The sequence below is a fragment of the Mastigoproctus giganteus genome, chromosome 4 (genome assembly GCF_048544385.1).
Source record: "Mastigoproctus giganteus isolate SK-2022 chromosome 4, ASM4854438v1, whole genome shotgun sequence".
Taxonomy (NCBI): Eukaryota; Metazoa; Arthropoda; class Arachnida; order Uropygi; family Thelyphonidae; genus Mastigoproctus; species Mastigoproctus giganteus.
This window is the reverse complement of record NC_143578.1, coordinates 210,635,157-210,655,805: the sequence shown is the minus strand read 5'-3', so window position 1 is coordinate 210,655,805 and position 20,649 is coordinate 210,635,157. Positions and strand designations below refer to the sequence as shown.

Genomic DNA, 20,649 nt, shown 5'->3' with positions numbered 1-20,649 from the left:
CAGAACATTTCTCTTCATCGGGAGAAGGGCTCTTTAAAACACAACCGACTCGAGGTAGTTTACTACCACTAACTCCGTTCTTTTTAATCCGTGTTCATTAGAAAACATTTCGCATCCCCCGAGTACATTCACGTATGACTTCATTCCCTACTCCAATAACCGCTATTGATTTCTTTTACATATTCAAACGGGCACTCTTGCCGGGATTTTTTTTTCCCTTTCTCTTTCTCCTTCCCCTCTTTCTTTTTATTCTTCTGTGAAATTTTAAGCAGACGTACCTTGCAGGTGGAACGTCACCGCTTCGCGATGATATCTCTGAGCAAGCGCCCATTTCTGGGGAGGCTTCACGTCGATCGATTCTCCCAATCAAAACCCACCGCGCCAAGAGAAATAATTTTTCATGGGCAGAAAAGGAGTCTACCACGTGCACAATGACGTCGACACACTACTAGGTACCTATAAAAGCACTAGGTGCAAACATTTAAGGTGCAAAAGTATTACTCTAGAATTTTCCTCGAGTCGAGCTGTCAAGGTGATTTATAAAGAGCCAGGTAAGTACATCTACTCTCACCTGTCAACTTTTGCGATCCAACTTATTCGATGAGCGAATATCTGCTTTAAATTTTACAGTTCTTTATTGTGAATGATACTCCACTCTTTGATATTATTTAAAATATATCTTTAGTATATTTGGCTAGCTGGTCATATTCAATTCAGATAGTTTCCAAATATCCATCGCATCTCGGAGGAAAAGTAAACTTCATTAAAGTTTATGCTCTGGAGACATTGCAATCAAAAAAGGTAGTAGCACAGACTTTCTTTTTAGAAAATTAAAATTATCTTCTTTCATGGTTGGGAAATCAAGAAACTAGCCATTACGTGTTTTGAAATTTATTATTATTTTTTTTTTTTTCTCGTTCGACGAGGTTGCTCATTTCGAATAATGACACTAAGCACTCAACCCAAAAAAAAAAAAATTTGTAAACACCTTTACTTTCTAGCAGAGGAAGTTTTGTACTCGTATACGAATTAATAATAGATACAATTTAAGTGATTCCCGACGTGACACCGAAAGTTTGAACCCCTCGAGAGTTCTGAGAAAGTTAGTAACTCAAACTGTTCCACTTACGTCTATAATTGCATCGTAATAAATGATTGATTTTTATCCGCCTGTGTCTCATGGTACCTCAGAAATCCCTCTGAAATGTCTTTATATTTTTATGGAATGAGAATGGTTAGACTTCATCCGAAAACTGAGGTACTGTTCTGAGATTGATTGTAAAATAGAGTTCAGTCTGCAGGGAAAGCTTCTATCAACAGTTTGGGCTATTACATTTGACAATAATTGTCAAAGCGTCTGAATATTTTTGCTTAATTTTCAATTGTCCTTCGCCTTATCACAATAATCGGAGGTTGAGAGGAAAAAAAAAAAACTCGTGGAAACAGTCCAGAGGAAATGGTGTTTGGCGTGAATGGAAAATTTTAAACTAAAAACTGGGATTTCCAAATCAATTGCTCATCGCATCTTAAAAAGAACTCGATTTCAGTCCGCTGCTGACTTGCGAAACAATTTTGGGTAGACCATCAAGTTATAGCATAGGGGAATAGCAATTAGTTATACACTCATCATCATCACCTTGAAGTGTACATCAATTCAAAGTTTAAAAATCTATCGAGGCAATGATTATATCTGGCAAAGAGATCTACACAATTAAGTGAAAATAAACCAGTGGCCCGGATGAATGCTAGCCGCAGATGTCTGCCTGGTTATGTTCTGAAATCAATCTCAGAGACTAAATGGATAGATAAATCAGATGTTCTTTAGAACGACTGATGTTTCTATCCATTTAGTCTTTATCCGCTACAAGTTGGACAGCCTGCGTTAATTTTGACATTTTCTTCATTAACCCTCCAACCCATTCTATTTTTTTCTCGGCTTCTATGACACACAGCCTGGTCTGTTTGATTTACATAAAAAAGAGGAACTTGTACGAGTTATGATTTCCAATGCTGCTGTGTATTAGATACTCAATTCAGCTGAAGAACGTTTTATAAACAAGAGGGCACTTCAAGCGATTGTTTATCATTCTACAGTGCTGAGGCTGGAATTGTTCGGGTTTCTCAAATGTCTCGAACTCTGTAGATGAAACTCTGTAGATGAAACAAAATATCACTGTTTTTTAAATTGTCTCCTGAGAGTCAGCCTACCTGGGGTCCGCATGTACGTCTTACGTAAAGGGATGCACTGAATTGGTAAATAAAGCTCAGTACCTGGCTACTAGAGTGAGAGTAAAATTACTCACTTAGTAGATCGACAAAACAAGAATAAACCATAACTAACCATGTGATGCAATTTCCCTTCTTAGAAACTTCCTGGAGATATCTTCGACTTTTTAGGGGAGGGGAGAAGTCTACAAAGTATGCAACCACGAGATAATCACGTCTAGAGGTCAATTTTCTATTTGAAAACTATACATAATGGTTGATATACCGAATGGTATCCTCACATTCCAATATTGGAAAAATTAAAATTGCAAAGAGTGTAACGAACTTTGCCAAATGAATAGATTTGCCTAAATCGTTTGATTATTCACAGAGTCCTTAAGACAAATAAATAACATATTGCTATTATTGGCTCCCTAACGTAAATTTAAATTGGTGAGAATGACTAGATCGGCATTCTTGATCTAGCCATTTTTACTAATTCAAAAATTGTTCCATGTGAAATAATAAACCGCTTAAAATAGCGTGGAACACTCGCATATTGAACTGAAAGCGGTTTGGTGTAAGCTATTTTAGTGTTCTGAGGTAGCTATGCAGTAGTCAGATTGTATTAGATTAAGCTTAGAGAAAATATATATTGTGTTTATGAATTACGTATTCCCAGATAGCTTCGCCAGTTTTGCAGGATGAAAGATCCGAGAAGGAAACCATCTGCCAAGAAACGTGGCCACCATATGGGTAAAAATGCATAAAAGCTCTTGTCCACTTGCATTCGCTTTTTTCCCCTCATGGGCAATATCTTTTATTGCTAATAATATGCCAATACAAAAAACAAGAGGAATATTCCAGTAAGAACAAATACACTCCCCAGGAGCGCGTGCAAATACAAATTCGCCAAGAGTGTTAAAAAAAAAAAAAAACGAACTCAAAGATCATCTGTCAAAGTTGTACTGTTCATCTATCAGATGTTTGTAAGCTAGTTCATATTTGCTGAAGGCATAACAGCACGTTTCATATACGTAGGATCGAATTTCATATGGTAGACTGGATTGAAGGATGAATGATGCTGTGGTGGATTTTGATGGAATTCAAAATAATATTTATACACCCGATCTTGGCCAGATCAGGCTTTTTTCCCCTCAGTATGAGATACTTTCTTTTTCCGAAAAATACATTTCTTAAGGAGATATGAAATTGAGGTTTGTCGTAGTACTTACAGTACTTGTACTTTTACCTAATATTATCGAGTGGAAAGGATTAAGGTCTAGAATAGCCCTCAAATTCCCGAGTCAAAGACCGCTTAAAATAGCGATAAAGCTGTAGTAAAAACATCTATCCCTTAAAAGTAAGAAATAGCTAATAAACTTCCTCTATATCCTTTCAATTTTCTTGATAAGATTACCTCAGAGTTTTTCCGCCAATGCAACCAAGACCATCAGTGTATCACTGATGGTCTTGGCAAACCGACCACAGAATTCAAAAGCTTCTACCTTATGAGTGACATAAGATACTCGTAAAAAAACTTATCTATTTTAAAAGCTGTGAAATGAATTTGAAGAACAATTTCTCATCCAGATAACTATAAAATTCTATATGATCTTATCTGAACCCCCTAGGAAACACACGATCAATAATTTACCTTCGTCTTACAAAATGCTTCACAAAATTACTCCAATCCCTAATCTATATATTTCAAAGTTCCCTATAAATCTTTGCAAGTACGCTAAACCTGCTTTGTTTGTTTCCGTTCTAAGACAATATACTTATCTAAATTTGTTTACTTTTCGAAATTTGTTAATATTATTAGCATTGATCCTTTTAAAATATTACACTAATCATCCAAATACGTCGGCAAAGAGCAAATATTTAATTTATTTCCATGAATTTGTTTATTTATTAACTTTCACGCCATGGATACCTATGCTCGTGCAGCAGAACTTCGAATTTCGCTACTACGATTTCACTTTGTTTTTTTTTTTTTTTTTATCAAATCGATATCAATATATGCATATGCTACTTCTAAAAGAAGTTATCTCATTAAAGGCGACATTCTTTCAGTCCTATTATCTTCACTTACTTCGCCTTTGATTTTTGTTGGGCAATTCTTTGATGTCGACGGGTGCAGAGAAAAGCAATGAGATTAGTGAGATGCTCTTACCAGGAAAGGCTTCAGTTCTGCAAACTGCAACGCCTGGAGACTAGGTATCTGCGAGGAGATCTGATTTAAGTTTAAGACTTTGAATGGATTGAGTAAATTAAAAATTTAAAACTGAAGAAGAAATGGTTGCAGAATAGATGTGGCGAAATTTTCTTTCAGCCTAGCGGGTGGTCAATTATTGGTACAAACTGTCATCTGGTGTTGTGGAGGTGGGCAGTTTGGACAAACTAAAGGAAGAACCAAACTGTTAGAAGGGATGAACAGGTGATATGTGAAGTGTTGGCTTTTTTTTTTTTTTTTTGGCTGCTGTCTCTTGCATCATAACAGCAGGATTTATTAATTAATGCAAGATTTATATTAATCTTGCATCAATACTAATCTCTAGATTAGACCATCTTCGAATATGCTGAGGAGGCTTGTTCCGATAACTTAACAATGAATTGCTATCTTGATGTTACAAGGAAATGCTTCTTTTGCTTTGGACTCGTCATTACCACTACGACTGTTCTGCTAAGTTGGTTATAAAAAAAATAAATCTCGGTTTTTATCCGATAACTGATGTCCTTCCAATTCCAAACGTACAAAGATCAATGCACAAAGGTTTAGGCATTTAGGGGCTGACTGTGGTCTTACGATAAGTAGATAACTGCCTCTTTCCCAGAATGCCGATTCATTCTGTATAGTGGTGTTTCGAAAGTAAACAGTATTGATTTGAAGTTCTAGATGAAATGCAATGAGCTTCAAAAGAGTAAACAACAATCAGCAATAAGAACAGTTGACGTTTAGAAAAAAAAAAAAAGCTTGTTCGGTAGTGAATATTTCCCAATTTTTTATCTGCGATTTCTTGATAGTCTACGAGCAAGATATAACCTTCCCATTTATTGGGAATGAATATACAGATATCGTTAGGTTTGTCTCTCAAAATGAGATGAACATTTTCATTTCCACATATGAAACTACATAATAAAATTACCTAGATTAGGACTTACCAACTCTCACATCTCATCAAATCTCAGAGTAGTATGTTTTGTTGTTAAAGGCAGTTCAAGTTGAAAAATTTATTCATTTTGACGTCCTTATCTGTAGATTTATTGGCATTACTGAAAATTTTCTTTAGGGGACTTAATAATAAAGAAATAAGTATATCGGGGCTCGCCGTTATCATAAATATGGTGGAATGTAGAGTTACTGATTAAAAGATTGTTCGATTTAATTGACAGCTCAGAAAATCGTTTTCCAGATGAATATCCGAAAGATCAGCTCCATATCTCAATTACTCTCCCTGTCGAGAATGAAGATTGTCGTGTTAGAGAGCTTCGGCTTCTTCTCATTTCCTTCTCATGAAAAATTTATAACCCAACCAGAGCTTAATCAGATCTGTCAAATCTCAAAAACTCATTATTCAACGAAATTTCAATGATCCAGAAATCGATTGAATTCATAATGTAAATCGCTCTGGGTTTTTTTATTCTCTGAGAAGCTCGGTTCAAGAAAATTTTATTAAATCACATGTTAGACAATAGGACGTCATCCTAAACGAGGATATCCACAGTGTGGATAAAATTTTGCAGGTTGGTCTTCCTCATCCACCATCTGATCATCAGAAATCATGCACATGAGATGACATCTTGGCAGGCAAATCCATTTCAGTAGATTCGCGTTTATATCTCTGCGATAGTACTGATGCCCACGATATATGGAATCATGTAAACATTATCCTGCTACTGGAACTGCGAATGTACTAAGGTCGCAGGATAATAGTGAGTTTTTCTGTAAATGGGATATTTTCGTAAATAAATACATATAGAAACAAAGTCGAAATCAATTTCAGGGGTATCTTTTGTTTACTAGTTGGAAATTAATCGGACCCATTATTTCATCCGGTTTACAAGTGAGAAAATGCGAATGATCAGTCGATCAGTGAAAAATCAGTCGTATGTAGATCCCTCCAAAGGAAAGATCTACATACGACTGATTTTTCTTCTCTGAGAAGCTCGGTTTAAGAAAAATTTATTAAATCACACGTTAGACGACAGGAAGTCATCCTAAACGAGAATATTCACATTGTGGATAAAATTTTGCAGGTTGGTCTTCCTCATCCTCCATATGATCATCAGAAATCATGCATGCAGATCTTTCCTTTGGAAAGAGTCTTCTTCCGTTGAACTTCTTTTCAACTTTGGTCCTTTCCTTGGAAATGGCTGTTGTTCCATCGATGTTCTTAATACAGGAGTTTATATTGTGGAAGATACAGGATGACACACGTTGCGCTCATATTGTGGAAGATTTGATGTATCTTAATCCGATGACAGTCGAATTAACAAACATAAGAATAGGGTACATTATACATGGTGCAGCTTCCACCTCTACTGATGAATATATAAAAGCTGTATTCATGACTAACAATGCGAAAGTTATTTGTTTTCAAAGGAGTTTTCCATTTAATTTTGACATTCTTCGCTTTACGGCCAGAAGAATCCAGACACCCGTGAAATTTAGGAAAAAGTTAACTGTTCCGACATCCACGTATTGGGGTATACGTATAAAAGCAACAGAGTTCACACTAGAAGTAAAAATATTTAAAAAAATACAATAGATGGGTGAAGGCATTGAGTTTAGCGATTTCCAACAGGGAGTTACCATAGGACGTCATATCAGCAGTCAATCCGTTCATGCCATTGCAGCAAAACGGGAACATCCCAGATCAACAGTGGCCGACACAATCACCAAATGGAAACATCGTAGTGCTACTACAGCCAGGTAACGTTAGGGTAAACCACATAAATGTACGGAAAGAGACTGGAGGGCGCTCAGAAGAATGATACGTGCATCCCATCAGATTTCATTGAATATTATCAACTAGGAGTTCAGGCGGCCACAACAAGTTCATTGCATTGATTTTAAGCAGCAGTTGCAACACACAGACCAAGAATCAGCTCACGCAATGAATAGTGTCGACTTGCTGCATGCCCAACCCATCGTATTTGGTACCTGAAACATTGGATAACTGCGTCACGGAGTGACGAATCATGGTCACGATCTCCGATCTGACAGCCGTGTTTGAGTCTAGCGAATTAAACAATGTGTGTGTGTCTTTCCAACTGTGAAGTTTGCAGGAGGTGACGTCACAGTCAGATTTTTCTCGTAGTTCGGGCTTAAATCATTAGTCGTCGTTTATGGCAGAATGAATGTCTGCCATGTCATTCATAGGAAGGGCTGACAATTCCGCCCTTCCTATACATACATTAGTATGGGGAGACGCTCTTTTTTGTTTTAGCGTATCACTGCAACCGGTCATACTCTGTAGCCTTAGTGACTTGATTTGAAGACACAGAAGTACAAAAGGTCCATTCGGTCTGCCCCCAACCTCACTAAGCACCTTTCGAATTAACTGGAACGTCAGCTTCGGGACAGCCACTCCAACAAGCTCGAAATCAGTACATGAAATGACCGCTGTGGTTTGGAGTCTATCAACGAGGATACAATGTGTAACTAAGGCCAAAGGTGGAACGAAAACTTTATTAAATTTTTTATCAATAAAATTTTATTGAAATAATCAGGTGTCCCGTTACTTTTGGTAATCTAGTGTAGTTACAGCTCTGCAAGTGCATAAATGTTCTCGTCACTCGTAAAAAACACTGAGAGCGACAATAACGAAAGCGATCCGCACCTTTCTCACCAATTAGACGAAGAGACACCAAAGATGTATTTGCGCATGCCATAAAAAAAAAAACTGCCTAACTTTTAATTGAGAAAAATGCGAAGTCCCAGATCTCCAGAGATCGAATGAGACAAACTATGGATGATTAAAGCATTATTGTGAAACATTAACTACTTTTTTCAATAAATAAATGACAAAGCAAATACAGACATGTCTTTTTATAGAGTAAGCACCATGCGAATCTTACTTAGAACTAACAATATAAAGACGCGGCAAATTGATTCCAAGTGTCTTCAAGAGAGTTGGCACTACTCCAAACCACTCATCATTTTTTATCACAATTCCAGTTTCTGAGCCATTTTTATCTTATTCGATACATTAGAAGTTTTAATAAACAAGTATTAAAACTTCTAATGAATCGAATTTTAGTACAAAAGCGCCATAATCTATACTTGGTGGCCACTTTATCAGATACATCCAATCAATAATGAGTAGGTCTTCGCCCTTCAGAACGGCCTGGATTAGTTATACCATGGACTCAAAAGGTGTGGAAAGCGTGCCACAAAGATGCTGGTCCATGCTGACTCTACTGCTTTCCGAAGAGCTCATTCCACATCACATAGGCACTCAAATGGAATGAGATCTGGTGACCAGGAAGACCACCGCAGTAGGCTGAATTCACTCTCATCTTCCTGGAACCAATCCAATTCTATATAATTCGTGTCATGTCGCATTATCCTCTTGAATGGAAAGGGCCCATCCGTAGATGGATACACTGCAACCATAAAGAAAACAATTTTTAGATGGTCGGAAACAATTTTTAGATGACTTGTGGCATCCAAAAGTTGCTCCACTGGTCTTAAAGAGCCTCAATATGTACCATGCAAACACTCCACACATCAATAAACCACTACACCTTGCATTGCTGGCCGGATGGATCCATGGCCTCATGCTGAATTTGCCATAATCTGGTCTTCCCATCAGCGTGAAACAGCAGAAACTGGAGGTTCATCAGACCAAGCAAAGTTTTTCCAATCTTCCACTGCCCATCATCACTACAAGGTACCACGAGTTGTGCGTTATGAAATGGCTCTTTTGCCATCACTTTTGTTCTACTGAGTTATTATTTGACTGAACGCAGCTTTTCCGTTACTAGGCACAATTCCTGTTAACTTCTATTGGCCTCTCGCATCAACAAGCTGTTCCTGACCACAAGATCGCCGTTAACTTTATTGGACAAATCTCGATAAAACCCGAGTCAGAAGTCAGAACCGTACGTGAAAATAACCATGTCGCGTTTAAAATCACTTAATGCCCATTCTGGTACTGAATTGCACGCATACTAGTACCAGGCCCACCTGCTTTATATCTCATTTTTCAAGTCATGATGCTGTTTACTGAAGGAGTGCTCCATCTCATGAAAATGAGATTGTGGCCAATAAAGTGGCGACTCAATGTATATAGCTGCATATTAAGTCTAGTATTACATCATCCAGATGTGGCTAAATTTTTTTTTTTTTTTTTTTATAAAAAAAAGACCAAAGACTTTGAATAGTAGAAAAAGTGCACTACAGTGACCTGAGACGATCATTAAAATACATAAACTTCCTAACTTTAAAAATTTAGGAATGCTTACCATTCCGATATACTACTGCGCGTAAAATAACGGCATGGATTGCCTGTTTCCTCCGAAGGCTATAAAGGCTTCAATTTATTGGTTAGAATATTTAGAAAATTTCTGAAAAGCATCAAATGTGGTGAACAGGACACCTTCTTAACCAGGTAGAAACTGATCTTCACCAATGTTGCTGTGTAGCCATGAAATACTTTCTGCAATTTACCGCATTAAAGCGTGGTAGCACAATTGGTATAATCACCGTCATTCCCACACCGAGTGGAAAAGATCCTAGTTCGAATCCCATCAATGATGCGAGAGATTTTTATGGGTCTTTTTCACACCGTGGCTGAGTTAGTCGGTCTCAAGAGAAGGTAGCATGGTTTCACTCCCGGAAACTCGGGTTTTTCATCCAGTAAACTGCATATCGACCACAGAACACGCGATTTACAGACATCGTATACAGCGCAATATGGTCTAAGTCAGTGGTTCCCAAACTCTGAGATCTACGGACCCCTTCAAAAACGAAAAAAAGTTTGCGGACCCCTTATATATATGCGTATGTTTCTGTGTGTGTGTGTGTGTGTGTATATATACACACATATATATTGTATGAACACTGGAGTTTCTGAAAAGAAATTTCAAAGTTTTTAGTTTAAAACAATTCAACTTTATTCTTATTTTTACATAAATATAATAACTTTATTTATCATCAATTTGCTATACATAGAATGAATAATTTGACCAGTTCCAGAGGGTCGTTTTGCGGACCCCCTGGAAATGTTCTGCGTACCCTCCGTGGTCCGCGGACCCCAATCTGGGAACCGGTGGCCTAAGTAATACGCCCAAAAACCTACAACAGCTGCATTGAAAAAGTTAATCTTCTGCACACGAAGCACGAGATCGTGTACTTTCATGTATTATACGAATAAATAATATAAAAAATGGTAGAGTGTCCTTCAGTATTTGTTTCACCCTGTAGCGGGAATACATCACAACCTTTATACCTTTAAAAAAAAATGATGAAAGTTCAAACTTGTTATTTTTGATAGATCAGGCTTTCCTTCCTCTCGAACAAGTCTGCAAGGTTCTCTAGTACTCATTATACAGAAGTGCACATTGGGAAATTGAGCGAAATTACCAGTACTGCATGTTCCACAGGGGAACTACATTATTGCCAACTCCTCATCCGAACCATGCCCAATTACGTGACGTTAAAATATTTCTTGTTCAACTGCATATCAAAGTATTTCTAAGTTACTTAAATCGCGGGAAGGGGGAAATCACGAATGGTGTTAAAAGTATAACGGGGGACTGGAGCTCATACGTTTCCATTAACGTGTAAACCAACCGATCTTGATCGAAAGAAATGGTAAATGATTTTCTCATTCACTACAAGCTCTCTTCAGAGACATGCGCATTATGTTCGACTCTAATCTCTAAGGACATTAGCAGATCACAAAGAACAGCAGCTCATTTAAGACTAAGATTACGCAATCTGAAACTACAGAAAGATATACATGGAATTATCTTAAGATTCCTGTCATCTGTCTAAATTGCGAATGCTACCGCTGATCCCTGGTCTTACGTTTACCAAACCATCTCATCTCGCTCCGCAGCGATTGGTGAACGAAATGTATAAAGCCTCAGAGAAAGGCCCCCGGTATACCATCACTCTGCAAGTGCAAATGTAATAGCTACATCATGAGAATTCTGATATTACGTGAAAACTCAGAGGACAACGCCAACGTTCAAAACTAAGTAGTTTCTGCCTCCGATTGTGTTGGTGGAAATAATACTCTCGAATGAGGGCGTGGGTGGGTGGTCGGCGTGTCCTGAAACATCCTTGTAAATTAGTTTGATACTCCTCGCGAACTTGGAAAAATTTTTAATGTCCTTTCTTAATTTGCAGAAGGACGCTATCTTCACGAGTCTAAACATTATTTTATTTACCGCTTCGGAGAAGGAGCTAAAACACCCTTCATCTCGGGTAACTGCAACACTCCAAGTGGTTTATAAGTGTTCGCCGAGTTTGGATGATGACTTCAGAGCTGGTGCACAATGGAAGGCAGAGAAACGTGTGGCTGAGCAAAAGAGAAATGAAAATACCATGACGGGGTTGTTACTTCTGTTTACTGGTGCTCGTGAGGCTATCAAGGGAATTATGTAGTTAAAAGCGACGTAATTCTCGACGCTGTACTCTCGCTGATACCAAGGAAGGGTAGTGCACGAGTCATCCGATACATTACAAGATTTTTCGGGGTTGCGAAGGTAGGAAGGGAGACACAAGGTTGACATCGTGTTGGCTAATTGTCTTTAAAAATTCAATTCGTAATTTTACTTTCTTGGGCAGTTAGAATTTACCGAAATTTTTTCTGTGTTGGAAAAAATTAACGATTTCTAACAGAACGCTAATATTCCTCAACAACATTAAATATTTGTTAAAAGTTTATCCAGCGCTTTCAAACATTATACAGTTTTTGTTCGATCTGACTCTCGAATGGCATGATTAATTACAAATGGACTCGAACCTGGAATCGGAAATAACCATCGTAACGGTTCAGAAAAATGAAGTGTACACCACAAGCTGGAACTCTGAATTTTCTTTTTAGAAAAAGTAAACCTTATTAATGGGTATCTGGTCAAAGTGGAAGGTATTAATGGAAAGCTCGTTCTTACTGAACGAGTCTATGGTCTTATTAAACGAATCTTCAAGGAATTCCAAGATAACAGCAGTATGACTAAGATATATTAGATGGTACTTCTTCCAATTATTGAATACACTGGTCTGCATTTTAAGAAAGTAATCGGCCATCATAGTGGCATTCCATCTTTTATTTCCCAATGGAATCTTTCTCCTGCGCTTCACTTGAACGACTTAATTTTCTGGGAAATGGATGAGAGTGCAAGAAGAGTACCTTATCACCCATATTGCAGTCTAGTTTCTGAACTGAACTTCTCCAGCGTAGCTCTCACGATTGCTTCATAATCAGTGTTTGTTTCCCAGAAAATTGCGTACTATCTATCTATATATTATTTTTTTAAATTTTTTTTCTGTGCAATTATCGCACTCGCACAGAAGTTTTTGACTGAATAGCAGACCAATAACTTTAACAACTCCACACTATAGCCAACCACGATCCTTGGGAAATGGATAAGTGGATGCATACTTTTTTTTTTTCATGAAGGAGAACTACTTTTAGGCTTTGCTTTATAATAAATAAATAGGCTCCACCCTGTTTGGTGTTCAGAAAGTTCTAAAGAAAAGTTCATTACTTCGGAATGTTGATGCAATATATCTTTGAGCGTTATATGGAAAATGGAGAACTAATTCTTTTTCACGATATCCGTGAAGGCTGTTCTTGGGGCCAGCAGATTCTTAGATTTAGCGTTTATCTAAAATCTGTGTAGACCCCTATGGGTAGATTTAAATCTCTCATAAGATCGTCGAGTTCACTTTGTGTAAACTGCTTACAATTGTCCTTAGTTGTGAATTTATTCGTCACAATAGTTTATATCATCAATATCGTGAATGTCAGATTGGGAATCTGATGACATATGTTCAAGGACAACTGGTGGATGTGGTAACGATAGTTACCACATCCACCAGTTGTAGTGTAGTTCAGGTCCATGGGATATTGGCAGTTTCAAGTAATCTTGTTGGGACACACAGTGCTCTTCTTGTTCTTTTTATCATAGCCTATGTTTATGGAACAAACGTAGCAGTCATTAATATGATCCAGAAATTCCCTCCACACCATGGAAATTGCTAATGACATGGCTCTCTTCTAACCACATGTCCATAATCGCAAGCCCTCCACACTTTATGGGGCCCAACTTCTTCAGCTAATTTAATTCTAAAATTTATTCTGCCTTTGTTTTGCCACCACAGAATTACCGGAAATGTAACAAACTTTATTTGGATTGTTCACACAACCACGAGTTTCCATTGTCTAAGACAAAGAATATGAAAATCACGTTAGAAACTGATGCTAGTTGGTATGACTGTACTAGAAAACAATTGAATGCGGAGGAAACACTTCGAAGGTTTTGTATAACTACCTTATTTGCAGGTTGAAGTTTAGAAGTGCGTTGTAGAGTGTATCCACTTGAGTAAAGTAAAAATTTTGGCCACGTGTGGAGTATCTGCTAGGATCTTATACTTACATGATGGGCATATCAGACATTGACATACGCACGATGTGTATGTTTATCATTAGATATTGCTTGTTCTAGGTTGCTAACTTGCGCCTAATGGTAATAATTGTAAATAATGTTGAATTTAATTTTGTTACAGTGTAAATTCTCCACTAGTATTCTTCTAACTTGTTTCTGTTCTCTGTTTAAACCCTTCTCTTCTGTTTCAGAGGATATCTCCTTCTTCATCCCCTTTCCTCCCCTACCAGTTCTCATACTTCTTCTATAAAATTTTCCTTTCCTTATTTACCTTGAGGCTTCCATCTGGACACCTCAGAAAGAGTTTTTGGGTTGTAGAGCCTGGCTGCTTCCACGGCATGGGATGGGAGTCAGGGGGCAGGGAACCGGGTCCCCCTCATTGCGAAATGCCTGGCGCCGGCACACACCACTCAACAGAACACACACACACTTTCCGGCCTTGGCGCTATGCCCTTACAGACGCACTAGCGGCATATAGGAAAACCCCGGTTACCGCCATACTTTGAACTTTTGAATATCAAACACTGATTTACAGTTTCAAAATTATGTATTTTTCTTAATTTTCGTTCATTTAATGCAATAAATGCCATAATGGTTAGACGTAGCCGAGTGGTCAAGGCTACAGTGCTAGTAGCACACGCGCTTTGAGTGGACCGTGGTTCAAGCCTGTGACTGCTGAATAAGATTGCCAATTATATTCGTGATTTGTTGTAAACTCCTTGTTTATACTCCGACATGGCCTGGTTGTCGTCATGGGTTGCGATAATCAAAATTTATATTACTTAAGTGTGTGATAGGGTATAATCAAATCGGGAAACACTTGGAATAAATCTGGCCAAAAAATTATAACAGTTACATATTTCGTATTTAAAATAACTGCAAATGAAGTATTTTTTATGCCATTGAGGCAACAGTCAATATCACAAAGAGTTTTCGGTATTGACTGCATCATTTTTGAGTGCTAAGATGGCTCATTGGCAAAGACAGTTGTGGTCGTGGAAGTAATATGCTAAAATCGGAAAACAGCTTTCAATGTGTGGAGTTTCGGAATTGTGTTCTCAGTGTTTAACTGATTGGTTCGTTCCACCTTGATTATTAGATGCAACGGCCTCCTTTTCTCTAAATGTACTTTATTTATTTTTATGCCAACGTCAGAAGTCATCCTCTTTTGCCAAAGCAACCGTACTGTACCGTGTTTTAATTGCATGTATTTTTAGTCGGTTTTGTTTTGTTTTTTTGGATGAAAAACCTGAGTACCTGAAAAACCATGCAATCAATACCACGGTGTGAAAGAAACCCACAAAAATTTATCCTGTCTTATTCATTCCTTCCTATAGAGCAGCTTTTAGAGACACTGTGCACTTATTGAGACAGTGAGATGACTTCCCCAGCAGGACTTGACTTCCATCGCCCCAGGAAATATTTCGGTTGGTCCCTTTACTTGTAGGATTAAAGAGTAATTAATATTTCAGATTTTCAGAGTAAATTCATTGTTTTAAAGGAGAATTTTTCAATTCATTACTTCACTTGATTAATTTAAAATATTGACATTAATTAATATCTCAAATGTTCCAAGCAAACTAATTTAATTAATGGCGCCCTCTTTTGGTTATGTTAAAAAAAAAAAATCAAACTTTTCAATCAACCAAACTGATTTAAATCTTTACTCAACACTGGAAGCTTTTGAGAGATGAAACGATTATTCACATTTAAGTTGGGGTTTTACGGATCACCTTTTTAATAAGCACAATTGACCCGAACATTTAACGTGAATAATCAATCGATTTAAACTTCCTTTTGTTTACTTTAAGGCACGCTCTTTCATTTACAACATTAATTACATCGCAAATTTTCCAAATTCAATTTACAGCTCCCATCTCATTTACACAAATGAAATATGCTTAATTTATTAAGAGTAAATATTTACGTAATTCAATTTCTTCGTTTAAAAGATTAAATAGTATCGCAAATTTTTCAACCAAATTAATTTAAAGCTTTCTTTCGGTAAGCTTTGCACGGTAGCCAGCACGAAATATGAAGAAATATGACGCATGCGTAACGAATATACTAATCAACAGCAGTGGTCAAGATTACTGATAATTTCTGCATTTGTACTGTACTGACTGTTTCGCATGACTAATACAGTGCCCTACCATTAATAATGTAAATGCCCTCCGATATTTTCTGCCATTTGGTCTTCAAAGATTCGACCAATCCAGCTCTTTTTGGGCAGTCTCTCCTCACACGAAAACGACCTTCCAATTCATCCCAGAAGTTTACTATACTGAGGTCAGTGCTGTGGACTGGCTAGTCCAACTTTTCAACGCTCATATCCTCAAGCCAGACCGTCACAACGTGGTACTATGGGCATTATCCGACGTGGTTCCTCAACGTAGGTGGTTCATTACTGTTCAGAGCGTCTAGATAGACATCAGCATTCACGGGTTTGTCCAAAACAACCAGACTCCAGGTAAAAATCATGAAAAACAGCCTCAGACCATCAAGCTGCCTCCGCCAAGATAATACGAGTAATTGCATCCAACGTACTTAGACAAGAGGTTGAGAAGTGAACATCGGTAGCAAGTCCGATTGCAGGGAAAACTTAAAAGCACGAATGTAAAAGAATGCATACGTTAATGTCCTCATGGGTAGCACAGTTGGTAGGATCGCCTCCTCCCCACACCAGGTGGAAAGGACCTGAGTTCGCGTCATGTCGATGACGGGAGGAATTTTACGGACCTTTTTCACAATGTAGCTGAATTAGTCGGTCTCAGGCAAGGGTAGAATGGTTTTTTCTCCCGGAGGGTTTTTCCATCCAACAAACAGAAAATCGACCACAGAACACGCACAATTTACAGACAATATACACGGAGCAATATGGTGTTAGTCGCTGATGCTCCTAAAATCCTAATACAACACTAGTAACAGCAGCATACGTTAATCAGCTATAGGAGCATCTTTGGGATGCTGTGGAAAGGCCCGTTCGAGCTCTGGATCCTCCACCCAGGAATGCGATGGAATTATGGACAGCGGTGCAAGGATGGAAATACCTGTGGAACGCTTTCGTGAACTAGTGGACTCAATGCCTCGTCATGTGACTGCCCTTATCACAGCGAAAGGTAGGCCTACGCGTTACCAGGCAGGTATTCCCATGATTTCTGTCCACTCAGTGTATATGGATGGATGAAACGGACGAACTGACAGGAGTAAAAACACATGCTTTACGCATATATGCTTACATACCTAAAAAACAAGAGATCATTCAAACTTCAAAGCATCAAGTTGAAACTTCGCGTGTGCGAGCTTAAAAAGGTGCCGAAGCCCGACTCACAATCTTTTATCTACAGTTAAGCGTTCAAGAATTATAAGATCATGCACCGAACTTTCTGATCAAACCCTATATGCACAAAAAACAATCTTATTTCCCTTTTCCACGTGTTTTAAGTTTCCTTTCTTGTAGGGAATCGCTATAATTGAATGTTTTAAAAGAAAACAAAAAGTAACACTCAATTTAGTCAGTTTGTAATTGAAATTTTTACGGGTAATAATTAAAGCCTGGTACTGTCTTTATTTGTACACGCATTCACGTATCTCAAGAAGTGGTAGAACCACTTCTGCTGGAGATTATCCATATAAATTCCACTTCACACGACATCTTCGTTAATTCAAAAACCTTCGAGTATTTTCTCATCACATGATATGCTCCGTGACGAGATAATTACATTTTGAACACATAATCCACGTTCTCAATATACTTTAATGCCTACGCAAAGATGAGTTTTTCCCTCCCGTTTTTTGGGGGATGCCATTAACATAGCTATCATGACGAGTTAGTTACTGTGTTTCGATTGTGATACCCAGCGATAATGGCACTCCATTTCTTTAAGTTAAAAGATGAAAATGTCACATCGGGGAGATTTTTTCTCTTCATTTACATTGAATTTATAATGTAATTGAATTAACATTTGCAGGTTTTGTTACGCCTTCTTCCTAATTACTCATTGATGTATAAGAGCAACCGTGTTGTTTCTTTTATTATCAGGAAGAATTCTTGAGTTTATCAGATGGCAACTCTCCTCAGAATTCTTCACAAAAAATGCAAGAATTGTGCAAATAAACAGTCCAAATATCAAAGGCGGCTTAAAGATTAAAAGTATACACTCGCAGACCTAATGAAAAAAAAAAGTTGATTAGTGCATGCAGCGTATCCTTGAGTATGTCGCTAGCTTGGGATTAAAAGGGAGAAAAAAAAATTTGGCAACAACTTGCTCTTTTACATGAATAATTTCTGAGATCACTACTAAGAAATAACTACTTCCTGAGATGAAATTTGTGTAGGAGTGAGACTACTGCAACGATTCCTGTTGGAATAATTTGTTTTTCCACGTAGGAAGGATCGAAGATAGGCTTTACTCTGTTTCACGTATCGAAATATTCGGAAGTGGGATTAGCGTCAAAAGGTCACCAAACTGCCAAAACAACTTGAATACGCAAAACTACATGCACGGATATATTGGCTCAATTTAGAGTAAACATCGATGTGGCTCCAGCCGAAATAACTTCCCGGGGGGGGGAGAGCATTCAGCCCAGAACTCGAACTGGTTGGACTAAAAACCACAGCAGATTGCTTTGGTAGGTTTTGAGTTCGGTGCTGACTTGGACAACGTGGGAATTCCTGTTGGTTTAAGTTGGAGTCGCATCCAAATTTTCTTTAGGTCATGACTCCCGGGCAGAAGACTAAATTATTTGCTCTCTGGAGACAAGTTCCATGATTGGTCTTCCTCTTTTATGTAAAGACCAGTGGTCGAAGCTTTCAACAAGTAGTAGACACGCAATTTGCACACACAATTTATAACCCATAGCATGGAAAAATAAGGAAAGATCTTATTTTAAATACTGGAAGAAAGACATTAATTTGCAACACGATTGTGTTCAGTTTGTTGGTACCGAAAGCTGTTGGAAATTAAGTTCCCTGCACCAGGTACAATCAATACCAGCTTGATGCTGTTACGACATTACAGGCAGAGTTCACCGAAATTTTTATACCTTGCGCCCCCTTAAAATATTCCATATATTGAAGTATACATTTTACTTCAGAGATTGAAATAAAATACGCTTCATACCTGGATTAGAGTGTAGAGTGTATTTAGTGTTAAAGGGCACCAGGGTTTCCCCCCATCTCCGCGTGCTATACATTGTTGGTGTGAAACAGAACACCATTAATGCCAGAGGTTTAAAAGTGTATGGATTTTGTACATCTGTAGTGTCGTGTACCATTGTTCCTCTGATCATTTAACCGCTGGGACCCTAATGGGACCCAACGTTGTCCACACTCTGCCTCGTGGAGGCAGACCAGGTACACCACTATTATAGTTATTTACTCTGGCAGGTCCTGCCACCTAATTTCCTGAGATTTCAGTGGCTAAGACCTTAAAAAAAATAGAAACAAATAAAATAATAATAAAAAAAAACCGTTATAGATAGGGGTCAGCCAAAAGGAGTACTGTTTATGCGAATAGATATTAAGTTTTTGGGATTAGGGCTCAAGCAATTTAACAATGGTTCAGACCTAGTAACTATAAGTTAGAGAGAGAGGTGGGGAGACTGAAGGTTGGGGGGAAAAGACAGAAATAAGGGTTCCATAGAGAAGATAACCCCCAAATCAGTGGAGCAGGCCCATGCCCCACCAGAGGGAAGTGAGGTGCGGCGAGGGGGGAAGCCCAGAAGTCACCTCCCGCCCGGGGAGTGGAGACAAAGTGCCACACAAGGAAGCGTGGCTAAGGAGGAAGGGGGGGAACGGCAGGGAAGGGAGGGGAAAGTCTCCTCCCCCTGCCAGGGGTTTGGTAATTAAAAATGAATAGGGTTAGAGCACCCTATTCGGATCGCCCAATAGCATTTGGCAGCAGAGGTGCGATCTGTCCGGTTGTCCCAGACTGGGACAACCTTATAATTGTTCTGATCCCAGCAGGGATCAGACCAATTATAAGGTCATTCGTGGGATAAATTCCATCCGTGCAGTCTGGTGTTTGGAGTCCATCTGTGGTTTGTCAGGTCCGTGTTATTAATCTTGAGCGGGTTCCTTCTCTACCTTGGGTCGGGTCCTGCAAGTCCTTTATTATGCTAGTTCAGTCCCAAAGGAAAGTCTTGTATCTGGGTGAGAGCCAGTTTGGTTGGGTCCAAGTGTGGTTAGCTTTGTTGCAGTGTCTGTTCTTGATCCCGGTAGATAGCAATAAGTGTCCTCCTTCGGGTGAACAGTCCCTGGGCGAATTTTGTCAACTCCTTATACTCCTCTTGCGAGTCCAAGAGGTTTCATTCCCTGTCGCGAGGGAAGTAAGTTAGTTTTGTCGTCAGGAGGCAGCGGAGATCCTCATAGTTTTCACAGTTGTACATTATGTGAGACCATGTCTCCACTTCCCAAAAACAGACACAGCGGGGATCGTTTACTAATTAAAAAAAAAAAAAAAAAAAAAAAAAAACTTTAGCTTGGCATTCAGGGCCCCATGACTTGTTAACAGATAGGTAGTATACAGTCCAGGGTGAAACCATGATGGTGCTTTTGGGTATAATCTTCCGACATTAGGCAGAAATTTCCTCGTTATTTCCCCTTTTGCGGATTCTGACCACCTGTCCTGCCAGACCTGCTGTAGGTGGGTGGCGAGTTTTGTTTTCTCTCTTTTCAGGTTTCCTTGTAGGATCAATGGAGTGGCGCAGGAAGGTGCAAGGAAGCCCTTTTGCGAGATGCCAAGGTCAAGGGAGTGCTCCCGCCAGAAGCTGCGGAGCATGTGTACTCACAGTGCAGCAGACCCGTGTAATAGA

At 38.7% G+C, this 20,649-nt stretch overlaps 1 protein-coding gene across 1 annotated transcript in view; it reads left to right on the top strand.

Moving 5' to 3' along the window:
• Nucleotides 1-442: 442 nt before the first annotated feature.
• The window catches only part of LOC150087370 (uncharacterized), a 65,418-nt gene continuing 45,211 nt past the window's right edge, over nt 443-20,649 (top strand). The window contains exon 1 of the mRNA XM_090372030.1: nt 443-551. The gene's annotated coding sequence lies outside the window, so the exon portion shown is untranslated. The remainder of the gene's footprint in view (nt 552-20,649) is intronic.